Raw genomic sequence first — 11,987 nt, 5'->3', positions numbered from 1 at the left:
CTCCCTTCCTCCCTCCCTCCCTTCCTTCCTTCCTTCCTTCCTTCCTTCCTTCCTTCCTTCCTCCTTCTCTCCCTCTTTCCCTCCCTTTTTCCCTCCTTTCCTCAAATGTAGGGGGAGAATAAGTACTTCTTTTTTAAATTACTTTACTCATTCACTTTTCTTTCATTCTTTTTTTGCATTCTCTCCCCGTTTTCCTCTACCCTCTCTGGACCTCCTCCTTCACCAGAAGTACACTATTTATTTTCATGTATGTCACTGCTGCCTCCAATTACCAGTCCTATGTGGTTTTGGGGTCCCATGAAAGGAGGGTCTTTTAGCATCGCCTCATGCTTGGCAAGGAGACGTTTGTGGCGGAAGGTACCTGGAGAGAGGACTTGACAGGTAGGAGGAAGCACTTTCAGGGAAACACTGACTGTCTGTTAGACCAAGAGGTTTCCTGATGGCTTCAGGGGACATAGCTGCTTCATGGTCACATGACAGCGCTGGACCGGTGCCTGTTGAGGTTGTTTTGTTTCAGAATGTGCCAGTAGCTGGATCACTTTATCTAGAGAGAGCTCAGCATGCATTTCACACTTGCCATTCTTCTCATGGTGGTTCCTTTTTAAAAATGCCCTTTTCCTTATGGCTAAGAAGGTTTTAGTAAGGTTTCCCATCACCAAGACTGTTGAGTTGTACATATTTTGTATCCATCACCATGTGTGAACAAATAAACGACCTGCCACCAAAACAGGCTTTGAAAAATAGTGATTATTGAAGGGATAGTGTATCAGGTTAGATATATTTTGATATATTGGCTTAAATAAAATAATTGTTATAATTAATTTCACCTGTTTTCTTTTACTTTTTTAATGCAGTTACTGGAAAAATTTAAATGATGGTGTTGGTCTCTAATAGGCCATTCTGTGTGTCTGAGAGTCTATTACTGGTGTCTTACTGGCTTACTGGAAGTCTGGGAAGAGACTGCTTTGGTTTCCCACAGGATTGGGCAGGGTTTTTAATTTTTTTAAGTTGAACAAAACTCTGAAACATAATGAATCAGAGTAGCAGGTCATTCTCTTTATAGTAAATGGAATAATAGACTAATGAACTCCTTTGGGGACATAACAGGTTAAGCAACAGAACAAGTTCTCTGCTTTTAGCAAAATATTTCCCCCAAAGGTTACCTCTTATAACCCTACCTCTCCCCATCATAATTGAGCAACTGCCTTGGACATCTTTAGCCTCAGGCTTCGTCACATTGGCATCTAGAAAGAGAATTAGTTTGCTCTCCTCCTTGAGACTACAAGCCACACTTGGTATACTCCTCCAGGGAAAAGTAGCTGTTGGGGTCTCTAACTGCCTGTTGTCTATGCCTCCAGCATATGGGAACGTGCATTGACGTGTCGACTTTGGTGTCATCATTACCAGTGAACATTTGTGAGAATAACTCATAGTGAGGATTATTTATTGATAAGGGTATCCCACAAAACTCTGACAATCAGTTGGTACTGATGCTGTTAATACAATATAGTTTATGTAACTTCGATGATAGAATGAATCTGGGAAAGAAAAAAGATAAAGTCTTTCCTAGAAAAGGGGCTTGTACCTAAATCGATTCAATTCCCAAAGGTTTCCTAATCCTTTGAACTTTGCTTTGCTGAATTTACTTGTATGTAGTTTTCCATCCCCTTATCTAATTATATATTGTTATTTTGTACATAGTAGATGCTAGATTCCGATTGATTGATTTTCAGATTCTGAGTGTGACATCAAGAAGGAGTGTAGTCTTGTACTTGAGATTCAGGTTTGAAGGTTTGAGTTTGACTTGGTGGTTTTTAAGTGGATCCAATTCTTTTTTTTTTTTAACATCTTTTTTGGAGTATAATTGCTTTACAATGTTGTGTTAGTTTCTGCTGTATAACAAAGTGAATCAGCTATATGTATACATAAATCCTTATATCCCCTTCCTCTTGCGTCTCCCTCCTACCCTCCCTATCCTACCCCTCTAGGTGGTCACAAAGCACCAAGATGATCTCCCTGTGCTATGCAGCTGCTTCCCACTAGCTATCTATCTTACATTTGGTAGTGTATATATGTTAATACTACTCTCTCACTTTGTCCCAGCTTACCCTTCCCCCTCCCCATGTCCTCAAGTCCCTTCTCTACGTCTGCTTCTTTATTCCTGTCCTGCCCCTGAGTTCGTTAGAACCATTTTTTTTTTAGATGCCGTATATATGTGTTAGCATATGGTATTTGTTTTTCTCTTTCTGACTTACTTCACTCTGTATGACAGACTCTAGGTCCATCCACCTCACTACAAATAACTCAATTTCATTTCTTTTTATGGCTAATATTCCATTGTATATATGTGCCACATCTTCTTTATTAAATGGATCCAATTATTTTTGGTAAGAATGATGACTGCCTTGTACTAGAGGTTTCAGGGTAAACCGGACCTGTTGGCTATTTGTCTTGGAAAATAACCCAATGAAATGTATTAACAAATAATTTGATCCACACCCCCATCCCACTACCTGCAGCCCTGCCCTTGCACTGCAATCTTCTGCACATAAAACAAAATGTTTCATAAAATTTCAAACTTTTTATTATGATTTCTGGTGAGGCTACCTGCATAAACTACAATATCTTAAGTAACCGTCTTTGGAAGATAGAGTGGCTTCATTTCTGCTTTATCATGGCACTAAGTTTTAGAGAGATTACTTTTGTTTTTGTGCCTATCTTGGTGACCAGACTTTCTCACCAAGGGTCTGAGTAAATTTTTGTCGATTGAATGACTTCTTATGTTTTCCATCAGTCTCCTGTGTTTGCTTATCCCAAACCATCTACAGTTCTCTTTTCCTTCATCCTGATTCATCAGATTCAACCTCTGCAAAAAAAAAAAAAAAAAAAAGTTTTTCAGACTATTTCCTCCAGTTTCAACTATTCAAGGTCTTTGCCTTACCCTCCTAATTCGTACCCTGCCCAGTGGTGACCCATCCCCTCAGGGACCATGGGCATTGACATCTGACTTTGGGATACAGGATGATGTCCAGCAGGTACACTTGTTGGCTTCGTATCCTAATCTCAAGTCAATTTATTTGTCAATAAGTCACATTCATTTTATTTTATAATTTATGTGATAACTGCTTTAAAACGTGGCTCAGGCTAGTTGGTTCCAGTCAAGTCAGAATTCTGCCTGCTATCTTGTTTTAGCATTTAAAAAATCCCTGTGTTCTTGCCTAGAAGTTTTAAGCATACGCACACCCTGTATCTACGATGGTGTAAGTACATGTCTGCCTGGAGGTCATGGCATGAACCACATATTTCTCAGCTGATTTTGAGCTAATTCTGCACGTGTTTAGTTCAAGAACTAGACCTGACACTAATTTAAAAAAAGGAGATATCAAACTTTTGTTTCTTATTACCTCATTTGTTTGGGTACTCATATTGTTTAAAGTACTTCAGTGAGCGTAGAAATTTTGGGCACAATTATCCAGTTCTTTGAAAAAGTCTTAAAACTGGTATACATGAAAGGAATTATAAGGCAGGTTTTCCACTTCAGCTGATGAACTATTCATGAGTTTGTCTTTGAGAACCAGAATTCACTGAAACTGGACTTGACTCCTTATTAGGGTCAATGATCCACTAAATCGTTATACTTGGAAACAATCTGTGGATTCTCTTTGTGGAAATAGCCTATAACAAAGTGTACTTTCACATTCCCAGGCATGCCAGAGAAAAAGACATTGGACCCCACTCAGGAAGGGAGAGACTGATTTGCCCTGCCCATTAAGTTACTCTTTTTTCTCCTCAGAATGACCAAAGGCAGGCTTTGCCTGTGAATCACTTTATTGAAAATGGTATGAAAAATAAATAAGCTATAAGCGATTTAAGGGAAGCTTGAAACTGGGCATTAGAACATCTCTGCTAATATGTAATGCACATTCTAAATTCCAGTTTAGTAGCTGGCCAAAGCAGATTTACATATAATCCCCATTTATGAAAATATTCTACTGGGAAGTACTATAAGGTACATTTTTATAGTTTATGTGGTAACAATTTAAGCTCTTGTTAGTCCAAGATACCTCAGAGATGTAATGTTATGAGAGAGTGTGTGTGGCAGGGAGAGACAGAGCAAGAGAGAGGAATTGTTCAAATCACTGAGTAGCTAGAAAAGCTAAACCACAGTGCCACTTCAAAGTGTTTTTATTCTTATTCATATATTGTTCAATGTATAGTCATGAAAGACCTTTGGTTAAAGATAAGAAACATTAAAAAGATTGATGATAAAATACAAGTGAATCATTTTTATCCTTAACATTTTTTAAAATTCTGCAAACTCTTATTCTCAAGTTGATCTTCACCATATTCATAAGTTTCACTCATCTAAGTAAAATTCTTCTTTTAAGTCATTGGAAGAACTATGGTAGTTAAAAAGCCAATGTTTTAGAAGGATAATATATTAATGATTATCTGCAATTTGTTTTTTTGATTATTAGCAGTAAAGATTTTCCTCACTTATAATATGATATTTAGAGAGAAAAACTTGGAAATAGCAGGCTGAAATTTTTTTTTAGCTTTCCATTAAAAAAAGCAATGAAAGTAATAAAAATCAGTCAGTTGAATGTTTAAGCTTAAATATTAGAATTCTAAGCATCTGTATGATCATGTTGCAATAAAACAAAGTTAAAATTCAGTGTACATTTTTTCCTTGGCATGTGTTTGAAGATTTCTATAATAAAATAAGCAAAATAGTATAATGAACCTCACATATCCATCACCCAGTTTCAGTTAACAACACCCTGCCATCCTTGTTTGATGTAAACTTCCACTCCCTCTATTATTTTTTAAAGGTATAATTGGCATACATTGATGTACAGATCTTAGCTATAAGATTTTTAAAAATGGATATATCCACATAACTTCTATCACAATATTGAACATTTCTACATCCCCAGATATTCCCTTGTGTCCCTTGTCAGTGCATCCTCTTACTCCACAGTTCTAAATAGATTTGTCTGTTCTAGAACTTCCTATAAAGGATTCATACTCTTTTTGCATAAGCATCTTTTGCTCAGCGTAAGGTCTGTGTGATTCATCCATGTCCTTGTATATAGAAGTAGTCATTCCTTTTTATTGCTGAGTGGTATTCCATTGTACAGCTATACCACAATTTGTTTATTCATACTGTTGATGAACATTTGACTTGTTTATAATTTTTTGCTAATTTGAATAAATCTGCTATGAAAATACTCGAAAAAGTCTTTTTGTGGATTTCTGTTTTCATTTCCTTTGAATAAACATCTAGATGTGGAATTGCTAGGCCAAGGGGAGGTGTACACTTAACTTTATAAGAAAATGCCAAATTTTTTTTTGTGTGTGTGGTATGCGGGCCTCCCTCTGTTGTGGCCTCTCCCGCCGCGGAGCACAGGCTCCGGACGCGCAGGCTCAGCGGCCATGGCTCACGGGCCCAGCCGCTCCGCGGCATGTGGGATCCTCCCAGACCGGGGCGCGAACCCGGTTCCCCTGCATCGGCAGGCGGACGCACAACCACCGCGCCACCAGGGAAGCCCCGCCAAATCTTTTTCAAGTTGTTGTTTGTACCGTGTTATATTCTCACTAGACACGTATGAGAGATTTAGCTGTTTTACATCCTCATCAACATTTAGTATTGTCATTTGGTAGACGGGCATCTAAGTGTGATTTTAGTTTGCATTTCCCTGATAACTAATTATTTAAGAACTTTTTCATGTGCTTAGTGGGTATTTGCATATCTTTCTTTGTGAAGTGCGTGTTCAAGTCTTTGTTTCCCCACTATTAAATTGTGTTGTTTATCTTCTTATTGAGTTGTAGGACTTCTTAAAAATATATTCTGAATACAAGTTCTTTGTCCACTTTATGTTTTACAAGTTTTTTTTCCCCAGCCTGAGATTTGCCTATTTATTTTCTTAATAGTCTCTTTTAATGAATAGAAGTTTTAATTTCAATGAAGTTTAATGTATCGGTTTTTATGGTTTGTGGTTTTTGTATCCTATCTGTTCAAGAAATATTTGCCTAATCCCAGGGAACAAAGGTAGTCTATGTATTCTTCTAAAAGCTTTATAGGTTTGGATTTTAGGTTTACATCTGTCATCCATCTCAAAATAATATTCGTATGTACTGTGAGGGAGGGGTTGAGGTTCATTTTTTTCCCACGTCGATATCCAGTTGTTCCGGTTGTTGAAAAGATTCCTTTCCTGGTTGAATTGCATTGGGACCTTTGTAGAAAATCTATTGATCATGGAAGTGTGGCTCTCTTTCTGGAATTTCTAATCCATTTATTGATCAACTTGTCTTTCACTATGCCAGTACCACACTGTCTTGATTACTGTAGCTTTATAGAAAGTCTTTTTAGTCATATAAGTCTTCCATCTTTGTTCTTTTTCAAGATTGTTTTGGTATTCCTAGGCTCTTATGTTCCCATGTCTATTTGAACATCAGTTTACCAATTTCTATTTAAATACACCTGCTGAGAATATTATTGGGGTTACATTGAATCCATAAATTAATTTCAGGGAAATGAACATCTTAATATTGTATCTTAAAATCCATAGACAGGATATATATCTCCATTTATTTAGGTTTTCTTTAATTTATCTCAGCAATTATTTGCAGTGTTTTGTGTAGAGCAGCCTTTTTCAATGAGATTTCACAAGAGAATTAGCCCTAATGCCCTAATGCATTCTTCATATATAATGAATTAACTTACTGTGTATCCATCTAGAAATGCATTAGGGTATTACTTACATGTGGAATCTAAAAAAAGTCAAATTCATAGAAACAGTGAGTAGAATAGTAGTTGCCAGGGGTGGGGGAAATAGGGAGAGGTTGGTAAAAAGGTATAAGCTCTCAGTTACAAGATGGATAGGTTCTGAGTATCTAATGTATAGCATGGTGAATATAGTTGGCAGTACTGTATTGTGTAAGTGAAATTTGCTAAGAGAGTAAATCTTAAGCTCACTCCCTCTCTCTTTCTCTCCCTCTCCCTCTCTCTGTCTCTGTCTCTCTCTCTCTCTCACACACACACAAACACACACACTCACACAAAGGTAACTATGTGAGGTGATGGATGTATTAATTAACTTTAGGGTGGGAATCCTTTCACAATGTGCATGTATATCAAATCATCACGTTGTACACTTTAAACATCTTACAAATTTATTTGTCCATTATACCTCAGGAAAGGTGGAAAAAGAAAATAAATATATTAGCTTGGTAGAATCTTTGGTAGAATTAAGAATATAACTGGGCAACCCTTGCAATTCTGCACTACAATATCAGAAGCAGTGTATTGACATTGATTCAACCAAGACATAAAGCAGTTGCATCACCACAAGGATACCTTGTGTTGCCCTTTTATAGCAGATATAACTGTTTTAAAAGTTTATTTTTTACTTCTGGTAGGTACTACTATAAATTCTAAATAATACGTTTGTACTTGCATTTCTTTCCACAATTGCTCTTAAACTAGGAACTTTAATACTCACTTCCAGAGTTTTATTAGTTTTAAATCTACTGTTGGTAGTCTTTATAACTCGAAATAATATACTACTATATTTTATCTGATTTTAGATAATACCTCCTGACTCCCTGTAATGTGAAAGGAGGAAATTACCACTCCTTCACCTCACCTTTCTTCTCCTACCCACGTTTTCTGCCTTCTTACTGTTCTCCTCTATACCCTACTTGTACATTGTCAAGGTTTACAATATTGTACATCTTCTAACTTTCAGGCTTTCTTGTTTATTATAGGTTGATTTTGAGATCTGAAAACCAATAGAATGCATTTATAACATTAAAGTTATATAAATGTTCTTAACTGCAAAGCGGGTATGTGATTGGACCTGTAGAGAAAAGGAATTATTTTGAGCATTGATGCTGTTTTGCTCTAAGAGAATGTTCAAGCATTATCAAAGCATCATCATCAAAGGGCCCTTTTCCAAAATCCTTTTTTTTTTTGCTTAAAATTATGTTACTTTATGTTACTTTTTAGTTTGCATCATAGTTGCACCATGATTTTCTTATACAGATTTTTAGTTTACACAAAGCTTTTAATCCCAATTCTTTTTTTTTTTGCTAAGCAAAATGAATATATTAATGGCATCACTAAGATCTTCTGTCCTCTTAATCATACTAACTTGCTGAATGAACTCTCTTTCTTGAAGATGCATTCTTGGAACCCTCTGACCATGTTCTAACCATATTTCTAGATCTGTTGTATAGCTGTCACTGTGGGACAAACACCACCAGTGTTTTATTCTTAAACTAATTCTACATTTTCTTGGAATCTATAGTTTTATGTTTGAGGATTAATTTTTCCTTCTGTTTGAGTCAAACTTTTTTCAGTAAGGATGCATGGGAGGTCAGTGAAATCCTTGCAAGTCTGAAAATGTCTTATTTTGCCCACATGCTTGATTGACCTGGTATAGATGTCCAGATTCAATGGTATGTTTTCCCTAAAACTTGAAAGGCTTTGTTCTACTGTTTTCTGAAATTCAGAATGTCTGCCAACTCTGACGGCAGCTTGAGTCCTTTTCCTTTCTTGGTAACCTGATTGGGTCTCTGATAGCTTTAAAGATCTTCTCTGTGTCTTCAGAGGTCTGAAATTCCACCAGGATATGTCTTGCTGGTTGTTTTTGTTTGTTTGTTTGTTTGTTTTCTTCATCCTATTCAGCACCTGGTTTGCCTTTCAATATGAAGACCTGTGTCTTTCATTGGGTCTGGGGAATTTTCTCTTATTATTTTCTCTGTATTCTTTCTGAGATTCCTATCAAATGGGTGCTGGGTGTCCTCCATCTCTCTTAATTCTTCTTTCATATTTTCTATCTCTTTTTTATTTTGTTCTATGTTCTTGGCAATCTCCTTGACATTTTCTTCTAGCTTACCTATTGAATTTCTTTTTATTTTCACAGTCATTTTAAATTTACCCAAACTCTCCTTTTCTCTGCTTGCTCCTTTAATCTTTTCACATTTTTATTTCATGGATACAGTGTGTTCTCAAATACCTTAGAGGATGTGAATTGAATTTGAATTTTTATTTAGGTCCTCTTCTGTTGTATGAATTATTTGTATTCTCTAGAATCATGCGGTTATATTTTCATCTTGATCCCATTTTGTGTTGTTTGTTTTCCTCAAATGTCTAGTGATTCTTACTTGTTTCTTCACATGTATTAATAAATTAATAGGGAAATTAATAAGGAAATTTCTAGTGGGGGAATTAATTTTTCCTTCTGTTTCCTTGCTGGTGTAATTTTCCTCTATAGCTGCAGTGTTCTGCATTGTCTCTGTACAAAAGATCTCTAAAATATAATCTTCAATACATTTAGTAATATATTGATCTAAAATAAGTTTTACTTTAAAGTCCGTATCATATACCAAATGAAATGGCAAAATAACCTTTTAAAACCCCAAGGAAGATTATGGAATTTTATATCAATATGGAAAGGTTTGGAGATCTAAGTTTAAAAATTAATGATGTAAAGAATTAGCTGAATTACTAAAACTGAAAATTAGGGCAGTCTAAATTAATGAACTTTATTAGACTAAATGATGCGTGGGTTTTCATTTTAATAGCAAATCTCACTCTCACTTTAGTCTTGTTCTGTTCCTATGGTATCACGGTTTAGATGCCCAGGAACCTAACGTCTAATTCATCGTTAGGAGCCGTTTGCACACATCCTGTGTGAAGCCGGCACCTCCTGACATGTTCGCTCCGTGCTGGTTTTCCTCGCTCCTACTTGCTGACATTTGCTGGTGCTGCCTGGGGAGCTGAGATGGCTGGCCCGGGGCTGCCTGTCCTGCTGCACAGGACAGCTGTCTGCGAAGCCCAGCGCCCAGCTCCCAGGACTGAGCCCCTCACCACCCAGGAGCATGTGCCTCAGGGCACGAGAGGCCTTCCAGGCTGCCAGATGCCAGTTCTTTCCAGTTTGTACTTTTTAGAAGTAGTTGTTCGTGTCTCTGACTCAGACTGTTTTAGAAGTGCCATTTAAATTTTGTTAAAAACCCACTGTAGAGTGACCTTTGACCTTTCGACCTCATGACGAATAGGGGCAGGGAAGAAGCTAGGCCCTGTAAACAGAAAAGAAAAGTTCTGATCTGGAAGTCCCTCCTCTTCCTTCTCCCTCCAGAGTGCTCTGAGTCATGGGTCTGAGAGATTCAGATTATTGCAAATCCTTGTTCTTACTGAACCCATGCTGGCTGAGAAGGCCTCAGCATAGCCCTAGGACTTAGCGACAATGGAGGAAAAGATCCATTCAGCATCCGCTGTGAGTCGAGTTGTGTCCTCCCAAAATTCCTCTGTTGAAGCCCTACCTCAGAATGTAAGTGTATTTGGAGATAGGGCCTTGAAAGATGTCATTAAATTAAAATGAGGCCATTAAGGTGGGCCCTCATCTAATATGACTGGTATCCTTATAAGAAGAGGACATTTGGAAACAGGAAGAGAGAAAGAGACATGAGACATATGCACACACAGAAGGCTGACCCTGTGAGGTCACAGCAAGAAAGTGGCCATCTGCAAGCCAAGGTGAGAGGCCTCAGAAGCCAAACCTGCCAACACCTTGACCTTGGACTTCCAGCCTCTGGAACTGTGAGAAAATAAATTTCTGTTGTTGAAGCCATCCCAGTCTGTGGTATTTTGCAGTGACAGCCCTCACAAACTGATTCAGAATTTTTAGTCAACAAATCCTGTTTCTTTCCCTGCTGCCCTCGAGGACAGAGGAAGAAGGCATTCACTGGGGCCTGGGTAAGTAGTCTGATCACTTGATTCTAAACCTGTGTCTTTGATTGATGACATTGGTGCTATCAAGGAATGATTTTGACTAGCCTTGCTGAGTTCTAAACTCTCTGGATATCAAACTTGGATGGAGAGCTAGTGAGGAAAATCAGAAAGACTGTAATTAGGAGAATTTCACAGGTGTGCGAGCATAACGTTGTGTAGGATGTTAGCTGAGATATGCTGACAAGGGCCAGTTGCCACAAGCGACGGCAATAAAAATCTGGAAGTTCTGGATTGCCAAAGAGGCTGACACCCCAGTAAGACCCTGACTTCAGAGATTAAAATTTGAAGTCCCTTGGTTTAGTTGTACAGAGCTTCATGAATGGAAACCTTTCTTTTCATTTGATTTGTTTCCCCCCCATCTCTTCAATGCCATTATATTATCATTGGTGTTTCTAGCAGCAGGATTATTCAATCTGAAAAACTCGGGTCCTGATGGACTTAGTCCTGACCTCAGTCTCAGGTTGTGGACTCTACATCATGCATTCACCCACTCTGTGTCTCAGTTTTCTTTACCTAAAAAGAGAGATAATTCCTGCTCCCTACTTCACAGAGATACGATTTTGATGTCGTAGGCATCAATTTTGAGAAAGAGAGTAGACTTCAGAAAGGCCTTTTTTCCCATTCAACTTGGATGTGAGAAAGTGATGTAGCCTCTTTGAGCCTCAGTTCCCTCATCTATAAAATGGGCACAGTATTACCTCCTTGAAAGGGTATTGTGAGTATTCATTGAGAACATACGGAAAGCACCTTGCATTAGTCCTTGCATATTTTAAGAGCTCAATAAATGTTAGCCATTGATGATGACTGTGATGATGACATTACTAACAAGAGGTGATTTCACTGCTCTTGATGCCCTCCTAACATATTGTTCTGTCTCATGAAAGGAACATCTGCTTTAAGACTCAGGTTGGTTGAAACCATCTAACATGAGGGATATAGGATTTAGGAGAATGTGTGGAGGTATAACTACAGAATGAGGTCTTATTCCTTTAACCTACAAGCGCTAAAACCTCAGTTTATGCCATAAAGCAGCCTTTCTCTAACTTTAATATGCACATAAATTCCCTGGAGATATTGTTAAAAGGCAGGTTCTGAGCCGGTAGGTGGGAGTGGGGTTGGGTGCTGAGATTCTGCATTTCTAACAAGTTCCCAGGCGATGGCAAAGCTGCTGCTCCAGGTCAGCTTTGAG

The 11,987-nt window shown here is 37.8% G+C and overlaps 1 protein-coding gene across 1 annotated transcript in view; it reads left to right on the top strand.

The window, feature by feature from the left end:
- ABLIM1 (actin binding LIM protein 1) overlaps positions 1-11,987 on the top strand; it is a 331,920-nt gene that overhangs the window by 71,097 nt on the left and 248,836 nt on the right. The gene's annotated exons all lie outside the window — the stretch shown is intronic.

Source organism: Physeter macrocephalus, chromosome 20, assembly GCF_002837175.3.
Source record: "Physeter macrocephalus isolate SW-GA chromosome 20, ASM283717v5, whole genome shotgun sequence".
In the NCBI taxonomy this organism is placed as follows: Eukaryota; Metazoa; Chordata; class Mammalia; order Artiodactyla; family Physeteridae; genus Physeter; species Physeter macrocephalus.
Note: the sequence above shows the minus strand (reverse complement) of the source record. Positions and strands in the feature narration are given on the sequence as shown.